Here is a 23,613-nt window from a genome sequence, read left to right on the forward strand (position 1 = left end):
CCATGGCTTCAAGCAACATAACTGATAACCCAACGACATAGTAGAAAGAATGCTACATTTGGTTTCTAAAACATTGGATTCAATCTATATTCACTACTTGTGTGAATCTAGATTAGTCTCTTTAACTTTGGCTTCCATTTGTTCATCTATTGTTGTTGTTTTCTTTATCCTTGTAGAGGACCATGACATCAGAGAGGAATATGGTGATTTGCAAATGAATTGGATTTGAGTGAGGGAAAGTGGAGGAAGGTCACCTGCCTCACTTTCTCCTCCAGAGCCATCTGGGTTTAGTAGCAAAACACAAGTCAGGATGACTGAAGATAGTCCTGGATGCAGTGGGAGACATTAAACTTTTTTTTTAATTAAAGTTTTTTTTTATTTTTAAAACATATGCATAGATCATTTTCAACATTCACCATTGTAAAACTTTGTATACCAAAATGATTTTTCTCCCTCTCTTACCCCCACCTCCTTCTCTAGACAACAAATAATCCAATATAGGTTAAATGTGCAATTCTTCTATACATATTCCCACAATTATTGTGCTGCCCACTAAAAATCAGATCAAAAAGGGGGGGGGGGAATGAGAAAGAAAACAAAATACAAACAAACAACAACAAAAGATTGAAAATGCTATGTTGTGATCCTCACTCAATCCCCATATTCTTCTCTCTTGATGCAGATGGCTCTCTCCATCAAAAGACCATTGGATCTGACCTGAATCATCTCATTGTTGAAAATAGCCACATCTGTCAGAATTGATCAAATAATCTTGCTGTTGCCATGTACAATGTTCTACTGGTTCTACTCACTTCACTTAGCATCAATTCACATAAATCTTCCCAGGCCTCTCTGAAATCATCCTTCTGATCATTTTTTATAGAAAAATAATGTTCCATTATATTCATTCACCATAACTTATTCAAGTTATGTCTCTACAGTCTCCAACTGATGGGCATCTACTCAGTTTCCAGTTTCTTGCCACTGCAAAAAGGACTGCAACAAACATTTTTGCACATGTGGGTCCTTTTCTCTTTTTTATGATCTCTTTGGACTATAGGACAAGTAGAAACAATGCTGGATCAAAAGATATGCACATTTTGATCATAGTTCCAAATTGCTCTCCAGAATGGTTCAATCAGCTCACAATTCCACCAACAATGTATTAGTGTCCCAGTCTTCCCACATCTCCTCCAACATTCTTCATTATCTTTTCCTGTCACTTTAGCCAACCTGAGATGTGTATAGTGGTAACTCAAGAGTTCTCTTAATTTGCATTTCTCTGATCAATAGTGATTTAGAGCACTTTTTCACATGACTAGAAAGGGTTTTAATTTCTTTATCTGAAAATTGTCTGTTCATATCCTTTGACCTTATCAATTGAAACTAAGCTTTTTAAGCTAAGGTCTTTCCCAAGTCTCAGTTTGACTGAAACAACACCCATTCAGTGATTTAAGGCTGGGTAAAAATGAGGCAAAGAATGACTTCTTTTACCTAGTCAAATAAATAAAATTTTGAATCTAGGTTAGTTCCTTTAGCTCTCTTGGCCTGCATTTCTTTATCTGTAAAACAAGGAAAGATTAGATCATAAATTCTTACACTGCATTATAGATTCCCAAGGAGTCCATGGATAGATTTCAGGAAGTCAGTGAATCTAGATGGAAAAAAATTTAATTTAGTATTTCCTTCAGTTATGAATATAGAATACAAACATTATTCTGAGAGGGAATCCACAGGCTTCACCTGATTTCTAAAGTTGTCCATGACACACAAGTTTAAGAGCACCTGGACTAGATGGTCTTGAAAATCTTTTCTAAATATTTTTACAGTCAAAGGTTCTGATAAAGGCCTCATTTCCAAAATATATAGAGAATTAACTCAAATTTATAAAAAATCAAGCCATTCTCCAATTGAAAAATGGTCAAAGGATATGAACAGACAATTCTCAGATGAAGAAATTGAAACTATTTCTAGTCATATGAAAAGATGCTCCAAGTCATTATTAATCAGAGAAATGCAAATTAAGACAACTCTAAGATACCACTACACACCCCTCAGATTGGCTAAGATGACAGGAAAAAATAATGATGATTGTTGGAGGGGATGCGGATGTGCACTTAAAGCAAGATGCAATGTGTATCTAATTTATATTTTAATGTATTTAACATCTACTGGTCATCCTGCCATCTAGGGGAGGGGGTGGAGGGGTAAGAGGTGAAAAATTGGAACAAGAGGTTTGGCAATTGTTAATGCTGTAAAGTTACCCATGCATATAACCTGTAAATAAAAGGCTATTAAATTGAAAAGAAAATCTTTTCTACCCCTATAAATATGACCCTACAATCCTATAAATTTAATGGAGAGGACCCTGGGAAAGGATTTTTAGGATTACAAATTTTTGATATAGAAGATACCCTCTAATTTTAAAAATGAGGAAAATGGAGTCATGGAAAGGCATAGTCGATTGCCTAAGGTCATACAGGTAGTATATAACCAACCTATTGGATTTGAACTCAAGTTCCTTGAGTCTAAGTCTAGCCATCTTTCCACTAATTGGCTTTGGTTCTATACGGAAATAAAAAATCATTTCACAATTCTTGGAATTAGCATAGCATCACTCTAAAGCTCCATATGACCTTACCCAGAATCTGCTCTTTTTTAATCACAGTGATGAACTTTCCATATGTAATTGGCCCAGCATAAAATGGATCCCTCTCCCTCCCTAGCTTTCCCGTCTTCTGACAATGCCATGAGGATTTGAAAGTAGAAGTTAAATTTTCAGAATGCTGAATTTATAATCAGAGGACTTGGATTGACATCCCAGCTCTATTACTTCTTTATACATCCTAGAGCAAGTCACATAGTGGTGTCCATATAGTTTCTTTAACTATAAAATGTAGTTATATGAGATAATTCTTAATGTCCAACTCTATATTTACAATCCTGTAATCAAACCTCAACTACCAACTCCCTACATCCAAGAAAAGATCCCATATCAGAAATACCATATAACCTTGAACAGTATAAATTATATCTTTGTTCTATGTATAATGGCTTCTTTTTTCCATTTCTTACCATGGGAAGAAAGAAATTAAAGGAAGAAAGAAAGAATCAATATTTGCAAAAATATTTATAATAGCTCTTTTTGTGATAGTACCAAACTAGAAACTAAGGGATTGTTAGAGGACACTTATTGTGTATACAATATAATGGAATCTTATTTTTAAATGATTATGTTACATTTTTCATTAAGAAATGAAGAAATGGGGGCAGCTAGATGGCAGAGTGGCTAGAGCACCAGCCCTGACATCAGGAGGACCCGAGTTCAAATTCAGCCTCAGACACAATACTTCCTATCTGTGTGACACTGGACAAATCACTTAATCCCAATTACCTCAGAAAAGAAAAGAAAAGAAGTGAACAACTTCCAAGAAAACTGGGAAAATATATAGATAGATAGATTATTATAAAACAAAATGAGCAAAACTAGAACAATTAATGCAATAATATTATAGAGAATAACAGTTTTGAAAGCCTTTAGACTTCTGATCAATGCAATGAGAAATTAGTCCAAAAAAATGAAGATGAAGCATGCCATATAGCTTTTGACAGAGAAGGAATGAAATTAAAATTCAAAAAGAGGTATATGTTTTTGAACATATCTAATATGGGAATTTCTTTTGTTAGACTATGCAGCTATGTTCTGAGGATTTGGGTGGGGGAAAAGGTTATTTTTTTTTATTTGTTCAATAGAGGTGATAGTAAAAGAAATAAATTAATTAAAGTGCTTGTTAGTTAGGGGGAAATAATTTTTAAGGGAAAGGGAACCATAGTCTGATTAATTAATGGTCTTTTTAGTTAATGCAACAACAAAAAAAAAAAAAGATAGGAGAGCGTAGTAGAAATCCCACTAGACTTAGAGTCAGAAGGCAAATCTGAGTTGCCTTTCTGCCACTTACTGGTTTGGAGAAAATAGCTTCTTTGAACCTCAGTTTCCCTGTCTATAAAATGGGGAATGGTACTCTTTCCATCCCCTTCCTCATCAGTGTTGTTCAGAGAAATGTATTCTGAAAGGAACTTTATAAAATGTGGGTTGTCATTATTGTATAGATAGACATTTTCATTAATGAAGGATAACACAATAGTTCTTTTTCTAAGCATAACTTACTAAGGGTGTTACATAAGTGAAATAAAAGGCTGTTTCATTTGGCAACCAGGTTCTGCTTGAAATGAGATGTAAGTATTTTCATTTTTCTGCAGAAGAACTTATTATCTCCAAGCCCATGCTTCCCTTTCGTACCTCTCAGGCTCTTTTGTTGGTTTCTGAGCAACCAGCAGAGCCCTTGCTAGGCAGCCCTGAAGCCTGGGGCAAATGGGAAATCAACAAAAATCCAAAGGCTCCTTCCTCATGCAAGGAACATTTTTATCCCAGACTTTCTGAGATGAGCATAAATGCTCTAGAGGAGCAGATTTTTCACCCAAGAAAATGTTGCTCCATAATATGTGCCTTGCCCTTGACTATAATATTGCTGCCTTACTGCTTCAAAAATGTCAGGTTTAAGAGACCCATGAAAGCACATATGGATGGCCTGAACCCAGCAGGGCTCACCTCTGGGTTTTTTCTCTTTGATTCATCTCTTATATTCTCATTGCCTCCTTAGCTCCTTACCTTAGTGAAGGCTTCAGGAATCACTGGCACCACTGTGGTGTTTTAACGTGAATCAGCATCTCAAACATAGGAACTTAAAAAAATATCATTCACAAGCCCGGTCCATGTGGCAAGGGGAAGGGAAGAAGCATACAGGTGATGTCTGCATTACAGGGATCTATATCTACATAGACACATATACACACACATTTCAGACATTTAAGTCCACCTTTGGGGTTTTCATGGCAAAGATATTGGAGTATTTTGCCGTTTTCAACTCCAGCTCATTTTGCAGATGAGGAAACTGGGGCAAACAGAGTTAAGTGACTTGCCCAGGGGCACATGGCTAGTAAGTGTTTGAGACCAGATTTGATTTCAGGTAGAGGAGTGTTTTTGACTCCAAACCCAATGCTTCATCCACTTTACCATCTGCTTACCCATATGCATGTATGTATAGTATACATATATTATATAAAGATGTATGAATGGATACATAGAGATATACATACATATGAAGAGACATGTGTATGTGATTTAATGGTAATTATCATGAAAAACAAGATACTGAGAGTTTTGTCTTGTTCTTCCTATGTCAGCCAACAGCATCTGTTAAGCATTTATTGCATGCTAAGAATTGTACCTTAACACAGTTATGCCTGGGGATACAAAGTAAAAGGGAAAGAGAATGATCATTTATATAGTGATAGCTTTGTGCCAGACATAGTACTAAGTGTTTTACAGACATCTCATTTGTTCCTCACAACAGCCCTACAAGGTAGATTCTGTTCTTATTTCCAGGTTGCAGTTGTTTCCATATCCATTTCCATTCTCCCCTCCCTTCCATATCCAAGTTCCAGATTCCTAAGTTAGAATCCAATCTGTACCTCGACAGCCGTCCCCAAGGCTTGTCTGTCATCCCCCAGGGTTATTGCACCAAGAGGTCTTGTACCAGAACCCCGGAGGAATGGCATGTAGCTAGGGAAACCTGTTCTCACTCATGCTTCCAACCTGGTGAGAGCAGGCCAGTGGGTAAGCTGCCCTTATCACAGTTTTCCTCCTATCTAGGATTTATCAATATCATTGGAATTAAAATAGAGACTCCAGAATTCTCTACTTTGCTTCTGTTTAATATAAATTAAATGTGGAGAGGGAAAAAAGCACTGTGCTAAGTGTCGTATACTTACCTCATTGGATCTTCACAAAAATCTTATGAGACAAGTGCTATTATTTTCCCTATTTTATAGTCGAGGAAATTGAGGCAAAGAGTTTAAATAATTTGCTCAGGCTAACATGCTGAGTAGGTATCTGAGGGTCTTCTTGACCCCAGAATCAGTGCTCTATCCACTGAACTACATAGCAAAGTCAAAGAAAGACAAAAGCATAATCTCTGCCCAAGGCATGAAAACAATTATGTATGTACAAGGTATATACAGAATATACGGGAGGTAGTTTGGAGAGGAGACACTAGTAGGAGGAGCAACCGGGTAGACTTGCATAGAAGCTGAGATTTTCTCTGAGTCTTGAAGGAAGTCAAGGAAGTGAGGAGGGAGAGCATTCCAAGCATAGGGGACGGATGATGAAAATTCCTAGAGCTGAAAGATGAAGTGCGAGGAACAGCAAGAAATCCAATGTCATCATACTATAGAATACATAGAAGGGGGTGAAGTAAAAAATGACTAGAAACATGGGGATGGGTTTTAAAAACCGAACAGAGGGTTTTATATTTGAACCAAGGTTTTGGCAACTGAGCCATAAAGTCTCAAAGCTGAAATGGATCTCAGAGACCATCTTGTCTAACTTCTAACAAAATAAGAATCCCCAGTAATAAGCAGTCTTATTTTGTTCTTTTTCCTGACTGCAACAGTATATGTCAGAGACTACTCTTGAACCCATGTTTTGGAGTTCCAAAGCCAGAGCTCCCTGTTATTATGATATTAATCAAGGTTGGAATTATTTAAAGATAGTCCCATTCCTGTGACATTTCCCATGATCACAGTCTTAGGTACAGATCTGTAAAGAATTATATAACCCAATGTCTTCCTATATTACAAATGAAGGGGCTGAGGCTAGGAGACCAGGCACAGGCATATGTAATCTGGTAGACCACACGCATACTTATATATCCTTTACTAAACTAATTCAAACATTGTAGTAGTAGCTCACTTTGGAGGGATAAATGTGGTTTTTTTCTTATTTTACTGGGGTTGTGACATGGAAAATAGATAAAATGTAGAATGCATGATGATAAGAATGAAAGAGAAGGGCAAGGAAATAGAAATAAAACATAAAAACTAGTACACCATGACCATGCACGGGAATATGGAAGACCCTTGCAAGATATGCATTTCAAAGCATTTCTTTTCTGAAATCCAGTTTTCTAGTTGAACTTCAATAAGGTACTTTGAATCAATCAATATATAAAGTGATTAGTATGTGTCAGGCAAGATTAAAGGTAATAATTCAGGTGACAGAATAAGTAAATAAAGGCTAGAAAGACCTATGAGTTGGAGTATTCAAAAGAGAAAAAAAGTCACAGATGGTAATCACTAACATTGCTATATATTTTAAAATGTAGAATTTTATTTGAACTTCCCAACATCCCTGTGAGGTAGCACAGGCTTTTAAGCTAGGTCTTCCTAACTCCAAATTCATCACTTTATCCAAAAGTATCAGACTTTCCTTTATAAAGCATTAAAACTTTACATGTAATCTGATTTTATCTTCATAATATCCCTGAGAGGTAGCATTATGATCATTTCTTACAGATGAGAAAACTATAGAAATGTTAGTTGTTATTATTATCTATTAACTTGAAGCTATTTAAGAAAATCATTGAAGAGGTTTGCTCATATTAGAACTAGTCCCCAGAATCAAAGCTACAAACTAATTCCCCATTCCCCAATTAAGCTGTTAAAATCACCTAAAAACCTGAGCCTGATTTATTTGATAAGCTGATGACTATTTCGAATTCTCTTTCCTCTATGACTAGTAAGTTCCTCCAGTTTATCTCCCAAGGATATGCTGTCTATCATCCAAAGTTATCACTGCCCTTTAGAATCTTCATGCTATTTTCATAAATTATAGATTCAAACTGGACAGGACCTCAGAGATCATCTAGTTTAATTCTTTCATTTTACAGATAAGGAAGCTGAAGAGCTAAAATAATCTTCCTACGATCACATAGGTAGTCAGGATTTTGATTCAGGTCCTGAGCCTCTAAATGTACATTTTCTAGTCTACTACTCTAAACTCCTTTGCATCCAAAATCTGCTCCTTCTTCTTCCATAAAATCTAGCTTTCCCCAAAGACCAGAAATGCTCTTTCCTCTCTGGTACCAACTGTTCTTCTACAGATAACAGGAGCTAGTATATTCCTTGATCCTCACTACTACTTCTAGACTTGAAATGCCATAATTACAATAAAAATAGATTTGTCATTTTAAAATAAGAACTTTAATTTTGTTTGCTATTATACATGTTTTCTTGTATTATAAGGATATACAAGTACTGCTGAGGCATATTTATGAAACATATCCTACATATAATTTAGACTTGTAACCACTGAAACTGAAATCTGTTTATGATACTCAGTACTGATTAAGTTTATAGCATATATTGTCAAATATATAGATAGATGATACATGGATATATAAAATTTCCTTTGAATGGCATCCCAAGTTCACTATCTAGGATATTGGGTTAGCCATCCTTATTTGGTTAAGTACTTATGTAATTTGATGCTCTTTTATAAAGTTGCAAATATAAAATATACTGCCATTGATTTTTCAAGGATTAAAAAATTGCAAATCTTTGGAAGAAATGTCATAGGAGTTTGAGGACTAACTCGTAGCCTAGGATGAAGAGTTGAAAGAAAAAAGCATCTCTTCTTAGCCATGAGAACGGTTTAGGATTAACACAATGTTTAAGCTAGAAGGCAGACCTAGGTCACATTTGAAAGTTCTAAAAGAGATAGAAGACTCTAAAAGAGGCAGAAAAGGAAGTGAAAATTGTGTGAGCTTAGAAGCAGTAGCTATGGAAAAACTCTCCAGCCTCCTATAGGATTTATACAAAGGACGTGGATTTGAGGACTTGATTTGAAATTGTGAGACAAGATTCAGGACTGATCTTAAGAGGGGAAGAGACAGAGACAGAAAAAGATGATGATGATGATGATGATGATGATGATGATGATGATGATGTTGATGATGATGATGGCAGCGATGGCAATGACAAAATGAAGAAACTATGTAGAGCCACATCCAGATGATTTGTTCCCTTGTCTCTTTTCCCAGTTTTAAGAATATGTAGGTAGGAATCCTTTTAGACCCAAAAAGTGGGAGAAGAAGCTAGATGAGTAATGGTTTCTGTTTTGTTGAATGGGCCAACCAGAGCCAAACACCAAGGTAGGAACCAGAATGTGCAATAGTAAATTTTTCCATAGTAATCCAAGCTGAGCAGTCTCAGTTTTGAGCTGTGACTTAAAGTAATTGTTCTCTACAGTCTAGATCAAAGGTGTCAAATACACTGACCATTATGTGCATTGTGCACAGTACTTCTGAGTACAGCCAAACCAAATTAAAATGTAACTGGGAAACATTTAATGAAATAAATAAAAACACAACAGGATATAGATAATATTAATATGTGGGTTTCTAAGTCAATATATAGCCAACACGGATCTGTAGGATGGTTGGTTTAGTAGCCCCAGTTTTATGTGAACTTGACATCATTAGTCCATACAAACTGGATTCCCAATCATGCACTATGCTGTTCTCTCTCTCTCTCTCTCTCTCTCTTTCTCTCTCTTTCTCTCTTTTTCTCTCTCTCTTTCTCCCTTTCTCCCTCTCTCTTCAACTAAAATAATTTAGCAAGAAATTTTCCTGTCTTTTTGCACTGAGAAGCTGGTTGTTTTCTTTCCTAATTCGATTCTCATGTATTTTATAGGATACACCTAAGAAAATAGGGAGAGACTAAAATCAAAAACTTGTATCCTGTGTGATGAGAAGACAATATTACTTGCTTAGATCACTAGTAGTGAGAGTTTTTGCTGCAAACAAATATCCTTGATTATACTAATCTAATTAAATACATTGTTTAAACTTTAAATTTATTAATGAATTAATTAAGCTAACATTTACAACATGGTCTGATTTATTCACTCCCTAGCCCTGAGGTGAGAAAGCAAGGGGAGCAAAATGGAAAAAGATAAAAATTGGATAATATTTAATTTCTACCCCTTCCAGTAGAGAACAAAAACGATTAAGTACCTTCCACAGCACCACCTCCTGGTATGTCATGAAAACTACTCAGTAAATAATAAACTTTTATAGGGATTATAATTTTCCTTGATTTCTTGGAAGATATTGTCCCAGTGCTCTTTTTGAATGCTCCTTTCAGATAGTCCAGTTTTTCTTATATTGTTTTTTCTAGGTCTATTTTCCAGATCAGGTGTTTTTTCCATGAAGTAGTTTACATTTTCTTCCATTTTTTCAATCTTTTGAATTTGTTTGACTAATCCTTGATGCCTCATAGAGGCATTAGCTTCCACTTGGCCAATTCAGGGTTTTTAAGATATGTTTTCCTCAATTAGCTTTTGTGCTTTCTTCTTCTTTTGACCAATTATATTTTTTAAAGAGTTGTTTTCTTCTGTGGATTTTTCTAATTCTTATTCCATTCTACCAATTGTAGTTTTTAGGCAATTTTCCAAGCTATCAACTCTTTTTTCATATTTCTTTTCCATTACTCTCATTTCTCTTTCCAACCTTTCTTCTCCCTCTCGTATATGATTTTTAAGCTCCATCTGAACCCTTCATGAGTTCTTTCTGGACTTGAGAGCACTTCCCATTTATCTTTGCTGTTTTGCCCATAGGTGTTTTGATATTGTTGTCCTCTTCTGAGTTTGACCTTCCCTGTCTCCATAATAACTTTCTATGGTCAAATTCTTTTTTCCTTGTTTTTGACTGCTCCTCCTCTCCCCTCCCCTCTTCTCCCCCTCCTTCTCTCTCTCTCTCTCTCTCTCTCTCTCTCTCTCTCTCTCTCTCTCTCTCTCTTGCTTTTTCTCTCTAGCTTTTTCTCTCTTCCTCCCTCCCTCCTTCCTTTCCTGCCTCTCTCTCTGCTCCCCTAGTGAAAAGAATACTGTCTCAGGTTTTTTGTGCCACTGACTACAGATCCCAACTGTTTTTCTGGTATTCCACTGATGTTGTCCTGTACCCTACAGGGGCCTTTTAGGTCTGATACTGAGAAGGTGGAATGAGGTGTGACTGGCACCACTGGAGATTGTAGGGATCTGACAATTTATCTGGTGTTGAGCTTGGGTTCTAGTGATGGTGTCTGGCAATATCCCGAATCTAGGTAAGGTGTTTCTCTATTTCCCCAGCATTACACTGAAGCACACATTTTATCTAGCTGCTGCAGGATTCCTGATTACCTGGGGCTGTGCTGAAGTTCCAGGAGGTCTGACTGCTAGAGCTTCTGATGATTTCCTGGGGCTGGACTCTACAAATTCCCCTAGTTTTGCCCAGGCACATGGGAGGACCAAGGTTGGCATCCATCTGCTCCACCACTCTGTGGTTCATAATCTCCTGCTGATTTGCTGTGGTGGGGCTTCTGCTGGCTCAGTAAGGAGCTTCCTGCCTGGGATTGACCTCTACCTTTACCAAAGTGAAAGGGACCTTTCCTGTCAATCTTCCAAATTTCCTGGGCTAAAGATTGTCTGAACTCATCTCCTAGCAGATTCCATCATTTCAAGACCTGCCTTAGGGTACTATTTTACAATTGCCTGGAGGTGAGCATGGGAAGGTTATAGAGATTCACTGTTCATTCTGCCTTCTTGGCCCCTTAAGGATGCTAAGTGACCACATAGATAGTAAGTATCAGAGTCAGGATTTAAACCTAGTCCTCTGACTTTGGCACCAAAGGTAAGAGTATAGAAAGAAAGAGGAAATGGAAGCTATTGATAAACCCTCAAGGAATATTCACAATTAGGAATTGGGAAGAATTTAGGAGCCATTCTTTCTTTGAAGATCTTCTGACAATGACATCTCCCAATCCTCCTGATACTTACCCTATTTATGTTGAAGGTACCATCATCTTTCTAATTACCCCAATTCACAACTTTAAAATCATCCTCAATTTTTCCTTCTCCCTCAGTTCATATATCGATCAGTTGTCAAGTCCCATCTATTCTATCTCACCACCACCATAAAACACATTAAATCCATCCATTTTTCTTTACTTACATAGCTACCATCCTATTTCACTCTCTCACCACCACCACCACTATAGCCTCCTAAATGGACTTCCAGTTTTGTCTTCTCTCCCACCCCATCTCATCCAATCCCTCCTCCACACAGCTGCTAATTTCCTAAAGCACACATCTAACCATGTCATTCCCCTGATCAATGACCTTCTGTAGCAGTCCCAATAGCCTCTAGAATAAAATGCAAACTTTTTAGTTTTGCATTTAAAGTCCTTTAGAATCATGCCTTAGCCCTCTTTTACAGGCTTATTTCATATTACTCCCTTTCTCACACTTTTATGTTCTAGTCAAATTGATCTGCCTATTGTCCTCTAAACTTGGTATTCCAACTCACAACATTATGACTTTCATCATTTATCTTCCATGTCTTGAATTCATCACCTCTGCCTCTTAAAATCCAGAACTTCCTTTAAGATGCACATACTACCTCCTAGAGGAAGCATTCCCTGAACCCCATGACTGTAAGTTGCTTTCTCCCTACTCAAAATATCATGCATATATTGATCAGCTTATGTATTCTATCCCCACCCCACTCCATCCCCAAGAATGTAAGTTTTGGAGCCTCAGAGCACATAGACATTTAATTAAAGGGTTTTTTTAGTTGGCTGGATTTCAGAACACTTTCCTACTCTCCTCATTAAGTCTGGTACATTATACTCCTTAACCTCCCCAGTTCCTATGAGCCTCTTTCTATTATTCTGCTACATGCTAGATTTAGGATCAAAAAATTGTCTCAAAACCCTGAACTCTAAGGTCCCCTACTCTAATCACAGTTTGCTATTCTGCTACTCTCCCATACCCTCAAACCTCCAAAGGCTGCTCTTCACTCTCACTTTGACCTCTGATGCTTTAGTGGCTCCTTCTCCTTGTATAGCACCTCTATGTGTACTTTACTTCCCCCCCCATTACAGTCTAAGGCCAATCATTTCAATAATGTCCTCTCCTTATCCCCTTGACCTTTTCCTGTTCTACCCTGCTAATCCCCAACCCTGGATAACCCCTACCATCTGCCTCCAAACAGAGCACAGCTAAAGGATGTCACAAGCCCACATTGCTGGATCTACTAAAAATGTATGGGATTTCACCTCAGTTGAGCCCTCACTTCTGTAAGGCAATCCTTTTATTCATCTCTTATTGACTCTCTATCACACTTCTCATAATAACTCTTCCAGATCTTTTCTTCAAACCCCAAAAACACTGTGATCCCCTCTTCTCTTAGAATTCCTCTCTCAAGACAAAGCCCAAATGTCAAACTCTATATTATACCTTTCATAATCTCTCCAACTGCTAATTTCCTCCCTGCATAACTAACTCATATCCAATTGTCTTTTAATTATTTTTTAAATTTGTTCTGCATATATAAGTGTTTATGTTGTCTCCTCTGATAAAAAAAATTTGTCTTTATATTTTTATCTCCAACATCTATCTAGCACAATAAATGGCACATCACAGAAGCTTGATAAATTCTTGTTGGCTGATTGGTTTCAGTCAATAATCTTAACTTCTAACTTTACTGAAGCAGTAGAGAGAGGACAGCTGACATGAGCTCCTGCATGCTTCCTCCTTCACATCACAAAATCCATCTTCATCCATCCAGAACCCCTTCTCTTTGTTCTCATATGATAAGGTGAGTCTTCTCCTTGCCAAAGGGTGCCCTTGATCCTTTCTTATGCTGACTTCTGTTTAACCTAGCTCCACTGATCATACTATTTCTTATATTCAATCTGGCTGTCACTGATGTCTCCTTCCCTTTTGCCTACAAAAATGTCCTCTTTCCTAGGGGAAAAACAAACCTTCCCTATAACCTATTCAAGTTAAGATATTACCTTCCTGTTCCCTTTCACTGCCACACTTCTAGAAAAACTATTTTATGCTCACTACTTCCATTTCCTCATTACCTACCTGTTCCTCAACTGCTTGCAATTTGGTTTTTACTTCATGACTCAACCGAAACTGCTCATTCTAAAATCATCAGGGAGAGTCTTCCTAATTACTATATTGAATGGCTTCTCAGTCTTCATCCTCCTTTTCAGCTGCATCACCTTTCCCTCTTGACATTCTCTCCTCCCTTGGCTTCCATGATAATGTTGCTTTCTTCTGATGCTACTCCTACCTCTCTGACCATTCCTTCTCTATCCTTCAATGGTTCCTTTCTCCTCTTACCTCCTAAATGTGTTCACTTCCCAAGATTTAGCTTTCAGTTTTCATTTCTCCTTTTTCTGTGCTCTGCCCATTAGAGATCTCAACCACGCCTAAACTATAATTATTACTTCTGTATAAGTTACTTCCAAATCTCTATCTACAGTCACAGCATCTCCCCAGAGCTCCTGTCTCACATCTCTAATTCCCTGCTATAAATCTCCATTTATATGTAATGCCAACACCTGAAAACTAAATTTATTATTCATTCCATGTTTAATAAACTTTGAGTGTTCTAGGCATGGGGTATATAGACAAAAGTGAAATAATGTCTCCTTTTAATAAGTTTGTATTCTACTGAGGAAGGGGAATAACATGAACATATATAAAACAATATAAAAATGCACAAAGTAAACGTAATGGTGGAGATAGCAATAATACAATAAGGAAGGACCATTAATGTTAAAATGGAGAATATGACATGAGAAAAACCTTGAAGAGTATTAGAGATTCTGAGACTTGGAAGTGAGGAGGGAGATATGGAGGCATCCTGAGGGAAGGCACAGTAGAGGGATATGGAATATCATACATGAGGAAGAGAAGTTTTGACTTGTTAGCTAACATATAGGTTATCAGGGAGGGAGGGATTGATCAATAGAATTCCTTCCAAAATCTTCCCTCCTTCCTGACTTCTCCATCTCTGTAGATGGAGCTAGAGTCCTTCCGCTTTTAGGATCAGTCTTATGTCATCTGCAGTTCTTTTCTCTCCCTAATTCTACTACCATTATTCTACTTCTGAAATGTCTCTTACCTGCCACCACTCTAGTTTATGATATCCTTATTGACTTTCTTCTAGTCTGTTGCAATAGCCTAATGGGTTTTCTTGCCTCCAGTCTCTTTCCTCTCCAATTCATTCTTTACACCAATATCAAAGTAACCTTCCTAATGTTCATGTTACTCCCCTGATTAAAAACCCTCATTGATACACCTACTTAATATAAACTTCTTCGCTGGACTTCCAAGATCCTCCACAATATTGTGTAAACCTCCCCTTTACTCCCCTTTACACATTCTATACTCTAGTCAAATGAAATAACTAGCATTCCCCTACCTCTTTCTGTCACTTGTCACTTCTGTGCATTTACATGTAATTCTCTTTTCCTCTAATTAATTCCCTCTCATTTCTACCAGTTGAAATCCTACTATTTCAAGGCAACTCAGTCACCACTCCTCCATGAAATCTTCCCTGACCCTCACAATAGGGAGCCATTATGGTATTGGCAAAAGAGTATTAGATTTGGAATCAGAGGATCTGATTCCATTTTTGACTTATCTGACACCTGGCAAGTCATTTAACCTCTATGATATGAAATAAAGCTCTCTGTACCTTCATCTGCAAATAAGAAGGCTGATCTGTCCCTTCCAGCTCTTAATCTGTGAATTTATAATATCACAGATCCAGCCTTCCTTAAATCTGTCACATTTTTCTCTTTGACCTCTCCTATGTAATTCATAATTTATTTTTATTGTAGTGATTGGGAAATGTGAATTCCCTTTCCACTTACTGATAAATTTATAAAAGTCAGATACTGTATTTTCTTTAACTTTGCTCAAAGTTCCTGTTCTTGCCATTCTATTCATAATGTTTAAATGTTCTCCTCACATCACCTTTTTTTTCCTTAGGATAATTTCTGCTTTTCCACATTCTTCAGTTCTTTCTGATTTCAACCACCATTAGTACATATATTTAAGTTTCCAAAAAATTGAGTTGTCTGTCCTGGCAGTTTTTTCCCACTAGGTGTCGCAAGAGATTGTTGGATTTTTCCCTAGTTTATTTCTATGAAAAAGGCAAGTATTAGGCAAGCTTGGTTTTCTTATGCATTGAGTAGGAAGATGGATCTGGAGTCAGAAGACCCGGGAATCAGTCCTAGCTTTGTGGCTACCAAGCTATGTGGCTTCGATAACTCCTTTGGGCCTTATCTTTTTCATCTCTAAAGAGAAAGAGTTACATTAGGAGACTTCTAAAGATTTTTGGAATTTTTAATCCCATGGTCCTTTATGCATTTAATGGAAGCCTTTCTCCCACTCTCTTGTCTACTGACATGAATTGCAGGGTCTCAAGGATGAGAAAAAAGCCTTCTCCATCTGAAAATATGACAACTCTGTTCAAATCAATATTTTTACATATCAGTCTATATCCTTTCTTTGGTGGGGCAAATCTCCCAAAGCCCAACCAATGCCTTCTCTTCCAGTAGGATTCTTGTCTGTGACCACTTATATATCTTACACAAAGGGCAAACCAAACATCCTGCGGATGCCATCCTCTAGTTTAAAAAAATTAAAACCAACCTGGAAGTTGCCCTATCCTTTAAACCAGAGCTTCTTAAACTTTTTCCACTCACAACCCCTTTTTGCTCAAGAAAATTTTATGTGACTCCGCATTATGTAGGTATATAAAATAGGTATACAAGCCAAACATTTACTAATAATAATTCATAATTTCATGATACCCACTTTCAGTTACAAGACCCCACCTAAGGTGGCAAACCACAGTTTTAGAAGCTGGGCTCTAAACCAAAGATACCAAAATTTGGTATCTGGCAAAATATCAAAGCTGTCTTCATCCCCTTTGGTTTTTCTTTCTATTTTCATACTATGTCCAATCTCCAGATTTCTCCTTGTAACCCTTCTCACTCATAATAGCTTGTCATTGGATATTCCTTTCTGATGACCTTCACCCTTACCTTCCTCTATCCTCAATTACCATTTATTTTTTTGAATTCTCACAAAAGAAGAAAAGGGATATGAGATGTGAATTTTGAAAAAAAAATTTTGAAAAAAATTTTTGAAAAGCAATAGAATTCGAGCTGATGATGAAGAAATTTTTTTTACTTTTTCTAGAAGTATGCTTTACATATAATATATACTTAAAGACCAGTTGGATTAGACCAACCTAGCTACATTTTAATTGTTAAATATAGACATTTCAATCAACTCCTTGATGTAAGGACTGCTTCTTTTATTTTTAAAACAAATCCAAAAGATCTCTGGATCAGGAACCCCAGAAGCCATGGAGCAACACCCAGCAGCTGCATCTACCCAATCTTCTCACAAGATTCCAATTGTTTAACTAAATCCTCCTTATCCCTACCCCCATTTTATTGTCCACCCTCTTCTAACCTAGATATCAAGAGAAAGAAACCATGGTAAATTAACAATCTAATGCATAAAATAATATCATAAAATGTTCCTTTATTACTAGAGTCCTTTTCCAATAGTCCATCTGACGATGAAGGTAATCCTGAGTTCTCAAAGGTGCTGCCTGTAAAGCACAACTCCTGATCCCTATAAAGCACAACTCCTGATTCCTGCTACCAAGCTGAAAAGGTTTAAATAGTAACCTGGGAATATGTCAGCCATCCAAAGGTCAACATCATTAAGGTCAAAGAGATTCCTTACAAGAGGGACAGTTCCTTTTGGTCAGAACCACTTATCTCTACCTGACTTCCTGTAAATCCTACCTAAGATCCCATCCTTTATGAGAAGCCTTTCCTGATTCTTCTCTTCTCCCCCCCCACATGCTCATTCCTGTACATATATTATCATTAATATATATATACATATATATATATATATATATATATATATCTTGTTTGCTATAGTTCTTTACATGTTACCTCCATCATTAGACTGTGAATCCCATGAAAACAGCAACTGTCTTTTAGCTTTTTATGTATTCTCAGCACTTAGTACAGTGCCTGGTATTGTAGGCATTTAATAAATAGATTTTGACTGAATAAAAAATTTACTGTTGGCATTAACACCTCCCCCCCCAATATTTTTGGAGGAAAAAATGATAAGGAAATGCAAATACCAATGTTCAGTCCAGGCAAGCAAGAGATCCTTTGTGTTTTCTTCCAAAAAGAAGAGGATTTCTGGTATTATAGCCTACCTATCTCACCTCAAAGGATTTAATGAGATAATGTCTCTAGAGAGCTTTACAAATTATAAAGCATCCTGCCCTCCACATGTTAGTGACCTTTTGGATAATTGTTGTTGTTATTGCCACTGATTGGCTCTCTAATAAACAAACACAATGCCCTGGCCACTCCAGAGCCCCTCCAGAACAGAAATGGCCTCTTGTGTTTACTCTTGCCACTGAACTATGCCTCTGTGATTGATAATGGCAAAAATAAAACAGGAGTCCAGATGGAGCCTACAGCCTATATCTCTCCCTCTGTTTAATTTCAACTGGGAGCCATCTATAAAAGGAAAAATTGACAGGTTCTTGGTTTAGGTTTTTTTAACATATCTTGCAGGGTTTGTTTAATGCATTCTTTGTTTTATAAATTTTTTAACCTATTTGCTATAGGGTTTTTATAGATTCCCTTGGAGGAATATGTCTGCTTCCTTCTAAAACTTAAAATGCCTGTCCCTTCTATAAGAACAAGTACTTAAAAAGGGATATGATAGTTGTCTTCAAGTGTTTGAAGGGCTGTCATATGAAAGAGGGATTAGACTCATTCTCCTTGGCCCCAGAGAGTAGAACAATAGGTAGAAGTTGTCAAGAGGGGGATTTAGGCTTGATGGGGGAAAATAAACTTTCTAACAATGAGAGCAATCCAAAATTGGAATGGGTACCTAGGGAATTACTGGATTCTCCTTTACTAGACGTCTTCAATAATGTATAAAGCTTCTTGGACAAGGTAATATTGAAAATATTCTTGTTAAAATATAGTTTTGACTACAGCAAGGGTTCTTGAGTTCTTTACATCATGGATCCCTTTGGTATTCTGATGACATCCATGAACCTCTTTTCAGAATAAGGTAAATTAAATTCATAAGGTAAATTACATGGGTTTATAAAAGAAATCAATCATTGTAATAAAGATATAATTTTCTTCTCTGCTAAGTTCACATATCTCCCTGAAATCTATCCATGGACCCCCTTGGAGGTCTATAAACCCCAAGTTAAACATCTTCACCCTATATGGCTTCAGTGGCCTTTTTGAATTCTGTGAGCCTTTGTTTCTCTATGGGCTTCTCAATTAAAGTTTCAAAGATTATGCTCACCTACTCCCCTTTAGCCATATCTAGTTGCTCATATTCTAGTCCCATTGGTCAAATATAGGTAGCTAGTCACAAAGACCTTCTCAGAGACCTATCTGCAAGTCAGGAAGAGTGCTAAGAAGAGGCTCCTGATTTCATTCCACTGCCTCTCTGAGAGCTTAATATTACAAACAGGATTTATGCAAGGACATTAAATTGATTCAGCCACCTGCTCCAAACCTGACCCATGTAAAGGGCATTGGAATTTCCTAAACCCTTTCCTTAATCCCATGCAAAATTGATGTCTCTTCCAACCAAAGCACAAGCAGCACAGATTCAGTTGGTTGAGCTGTTTCCTTTCTGAGCTATACTCTTAAGTGTATGTCTAAAAGCCAAGCGTACATCTGAGGACTCAGTCCCAAGCCAATTTCCAGAAACTGGCTGGTATTAGGCTATTAGGAAATGGTGTTTAAAGGCTTGGATTGACTCCCAATGAAGTCGAGAGAAAGTAACTTATATAAACACTGAGCAGAGATAAAATGCTACATAAGCCTATCGATAGTAACCCACAGTTAATGCTCAGCATAGTGGAAAGGCAAACTGAGTCTGAGTGGCTTTTTCAGGTTTATTTCTGGCACAAAATGGGAGACCTGACTGTCTGTCTGCCTTAGACCTTTTCCTCCTTTGCTGAGCTTGAAGGTAAGATATCTGAATGAATGTCTTTGGAGCTTGAGCTGTGGTCACATGAATATTTAGCCTAAAGAGAAAACTAAGGAAGAAGATGACACTAATGTTAGAGTACTTGACAGGTTTTAATGTAGAAAAGAGATTAAACTTATTCTATTATTTTCATCAAAAAGACATAAGCAGGGTAAAGAATGGATGTTGTAAAAAAGGTAAATTTGGCCTTTCATCCAATTGGATTTTATTTTTTCAGTCAACAAAAAACCAACTTCTCTCCATCCCGTATCTACCAGAAAAATCAAAATTCTTATTACAAAAATATATAGTGAAGCAAAACAAATTCACATTGGCTATGTCCAAAATAATTTCTTAATCCGCATTCTGGACATGTTACTTCTCAATTAGGAGGTGGTTAATAAGTTTATCATTGCTTCTGGAATTGTTGTCCATTGTTTTCATCAGTGGCTAGGTGGCACAGTGTATAGAGTACCAGGTTTGGAGACAAGTAGATTCTTCTTTGTAAATTCAAATCCAGCTTCACATACTTCCTAGCTGGTGATCCTGGGCAAATCACTTAATCTCATTTGTCTCACTTTCCTCATCTGTAAAATAAACTGGAGAAGGAAATAGCAAACCACTCCAGTATCTTTGCCAAGAAAACCCTAAGTGGGGTCATGAAGAGTCAAACATACGTGAAATGACTGAACAACCACAATAACAATTATATGCATTACAATATTGTTATTATATAAATTATTCTCTTAGTTCTCAATTCACTCTACATCAGTTCTTTAACAAGTCTTCATAGGTTTCTTCCTTCACTGGAATGCTCTATGAAGAAATTCCTGGCTAGACTCCATTCCCAAAGTCTGCAACTGTCTCTATATCCCTTTGACAATTCAAACTGAAAAAATAAAATGACTCATTGTGTTTTTTCCTCTTGGATTTCCCTATCAAGACATGATTTCATATATTTTGTAGATGTGTTTGTTTTACTTGTGAGATAGCATCTGGCTGTAAGTATTCCTGCTAGTCCATATTTTGACTCCCCCTTTCAAATTTAAGTTTGATGTTAATAAAATCTTCTTGACAATTAGAGCTATCCAAAGTGAATAAGATCCTCTTCCTTAAAGGTCTTTAAGCAGATCAAAATAACCACGTCAGATAAGTTACAATGAAGATTCCTTTGTGGGAAGTAAAAGTTGGACTAGATAACCACTAAGATTCCTTTTCAGTTCCAAAATTATTGATTCATAAGAACCTTACATACATAATTTCAGGCTCAATAATTCAAGTTCTGGGTCAATTTGTATTCCTCAGGTGTTCTCTTTTCCTTTGTACATACCAATGGTACACAGACTATTTAAAATAGCAGTTATATCTGCTACAACTTGGAAGACAAGATCTCACAAAAATGTTGATATGCCTTTGTGGCAGAACACCATATCCTGGAGTCAAATTTAGTCCTTTTTTAGGAGATTTGGGGCAGAAATTTTATTTATTTTTTTATTTTGTTGCTGAGGCAATTGGGATTAAGTGACCTGCCCAGGATCACACAATTAGAAAAGTATTATTCATTTACATATGCCACCAGGGGCTTAATCTTGCCATGAAACAAATCAGTCACCATCATAGAAATCATCAAGATTTCTTTTCCAATCAATTTGCTCACCTTCATCAGGAATTCCTCCAGACTATATGACATTTTGAAAATGAGAATTAAAAGAAATAAATTTCTATTCTTTAAATAGCTGATGAATCCCTGCATGTCTATGTAACTGCTCTCTAGAAATCCCACAGAGCAACAGGATCCTGCATAATTTCCAAGTCTGATGTGTTATTTTGAATTTTTATTTAAATCATATGCTTTGAGAATCTACCCAATGATAGTTTACCAGACCTAGTCAGATGACACATGAGAATCACCATCATCATCATCATCATCAACATCAACATAGCCTACATATGGTGCTTTTAGATGTTTAAACCATGTTACAAAAATATTAATTCCAAAATTCATAATTGGAACAAAATATCAGAGTAATTCTTTTAATTAATAGAAATCTATTTCTTTCCCTCTCACCCCATTTTAAAAAATAAAAACAAATCCATTGTAACAAATATATACAATCATACAAAACAAATTCCCTCAATAGTTGGGTCTAAAATATCTATGTTTCATTCTGCATCCTAACCATCATCTGTCTTTCTTAAATTGAGTAGTATACTCCATCATCAATCCTCTGGAACCACAGATGGTCATTGTGTTGATCAGCATTCTTTCAGCTTTCAAAATTGTTTTGTGTTTTACTGTGTTGTTCTTATTATATAGAGTGTTCCCCTCATTCTGTTATTTTAATTCTTCATAGTATCCATGTCTTTTATCATATTCTCATTCTGCTAACTTTACTCAGCTTCCATTCATACAAGACTTTCTGTATCTCTTTATCTATTTATGCATTTTTTACAACACAATAATATTCCATTACATATATATACCACAATTCTTTCATACATTACCCAATCAATCACTAATGTTAAGAAATATACAAATTAAAACATTCTGAGGATCCATCTTATATGTATAAAACTAATGAAGATTTCAAAGATCTGTGGGAAAGCAGGTACACCACTGGTATATATAGTTCTGGTGAGTACATTGATTCCAGAAAGAAATCTAGAATTGCACACATAAAAAAATTGCTTAACAATGCATGCCCTTTGAACCAGAAATAGTTCTAGTTCTATACTCTACAGAGTAAAGGTCCCACATGCACAAAATGGTGATAACAGCTCTTTTTGTGATGGCAAAAAAAAAAAAAATCTTAGAAATTAACATACTGTTTACCCACAAATTTTTTATGCTGCTGCTATCTTAGCTGCCTTCTTAGCTGCCCAAGCTACCTTCTTTTATCCTGATGAGCAATTAATATCAACTGCTACTGGACTGCTACCCCATTAAGCTGCTGCTATATGCTGGGAAACTTCTTCAATCTGGGGCTTTCCTCAAAGAAAACATAATCACTTTTTTCTGAGAATACTTAGATGTAGGACTACTTCAGCTCTTTTGCGAATCAGACCCATCCGTAAATGCATTTTGACACTACAGAAAAGAAACCTTAGATCATGATCCCTTTACCAAGCACCTTACACATCCTCATTAGGAATTCCTCCAGGACTACATGATGTTTACATTGGAATTGAGGAAATTTCTTTTAATTCCCATCATGAGAAGCAACATAGTAGGATGGATAGAGAGATGGACTTGAAGATCATAGAAATGATTATGGAGTCTTGACACATGTAAATATAGTTCTTGGCAACACTAGAGATAGTGAGTTTTGTTTTGCATACATAATTTGACTTATCATTTTATCTTTCCTATTGCCTAACACATAGTAACTATTTGATAGATGTTAAATATTTTAATGGATGTGTGATCTTATTGATGTGGATTTTTTCTCCAATGACCCAGACCACAACCTTTCCATGTCCTACAACCTCCATGACTCTGATCCATGCTTTCCAGAAGGCAGCCAGTCCATATGTCAAGGTCTTTCTCTAGTTTCTCTTGACATTTCTTATTTTCCAATGAAGACCACAGGCTGTTGATCATTTATCCATGTATGTCATTAGATGTAGCCCACATTATTTTTCAGCCATACATTCTTCTGGTGACATTTTTTGTATCAAATATCTTTCATAATTCTTGGTTAGTAGTACGTTATATATAACCTACTCATCATGCAATTATCTCACTCCATTATCCTTACTGTGACCTCTGATTTTTATCACTCTATTATCCTTACTCTGACCTTTGACTTTCATTCTTCTGA

The sequence above is a fragment of the Sarcophilus harrisii genome, chromosome 2 (genome assembly GCF_902635505.1).
Source record: "Sarcophilus harrisii chromosome 2, mSarHar1.11, whole genome shotgun sequence".
Lineage (NCBI taxonomy): Eukaryota > Metazoa > Chordata > Mammalia > Dasyuromorphia > Dasyuridae > Sarcophilus > Sarcophilus harrisii.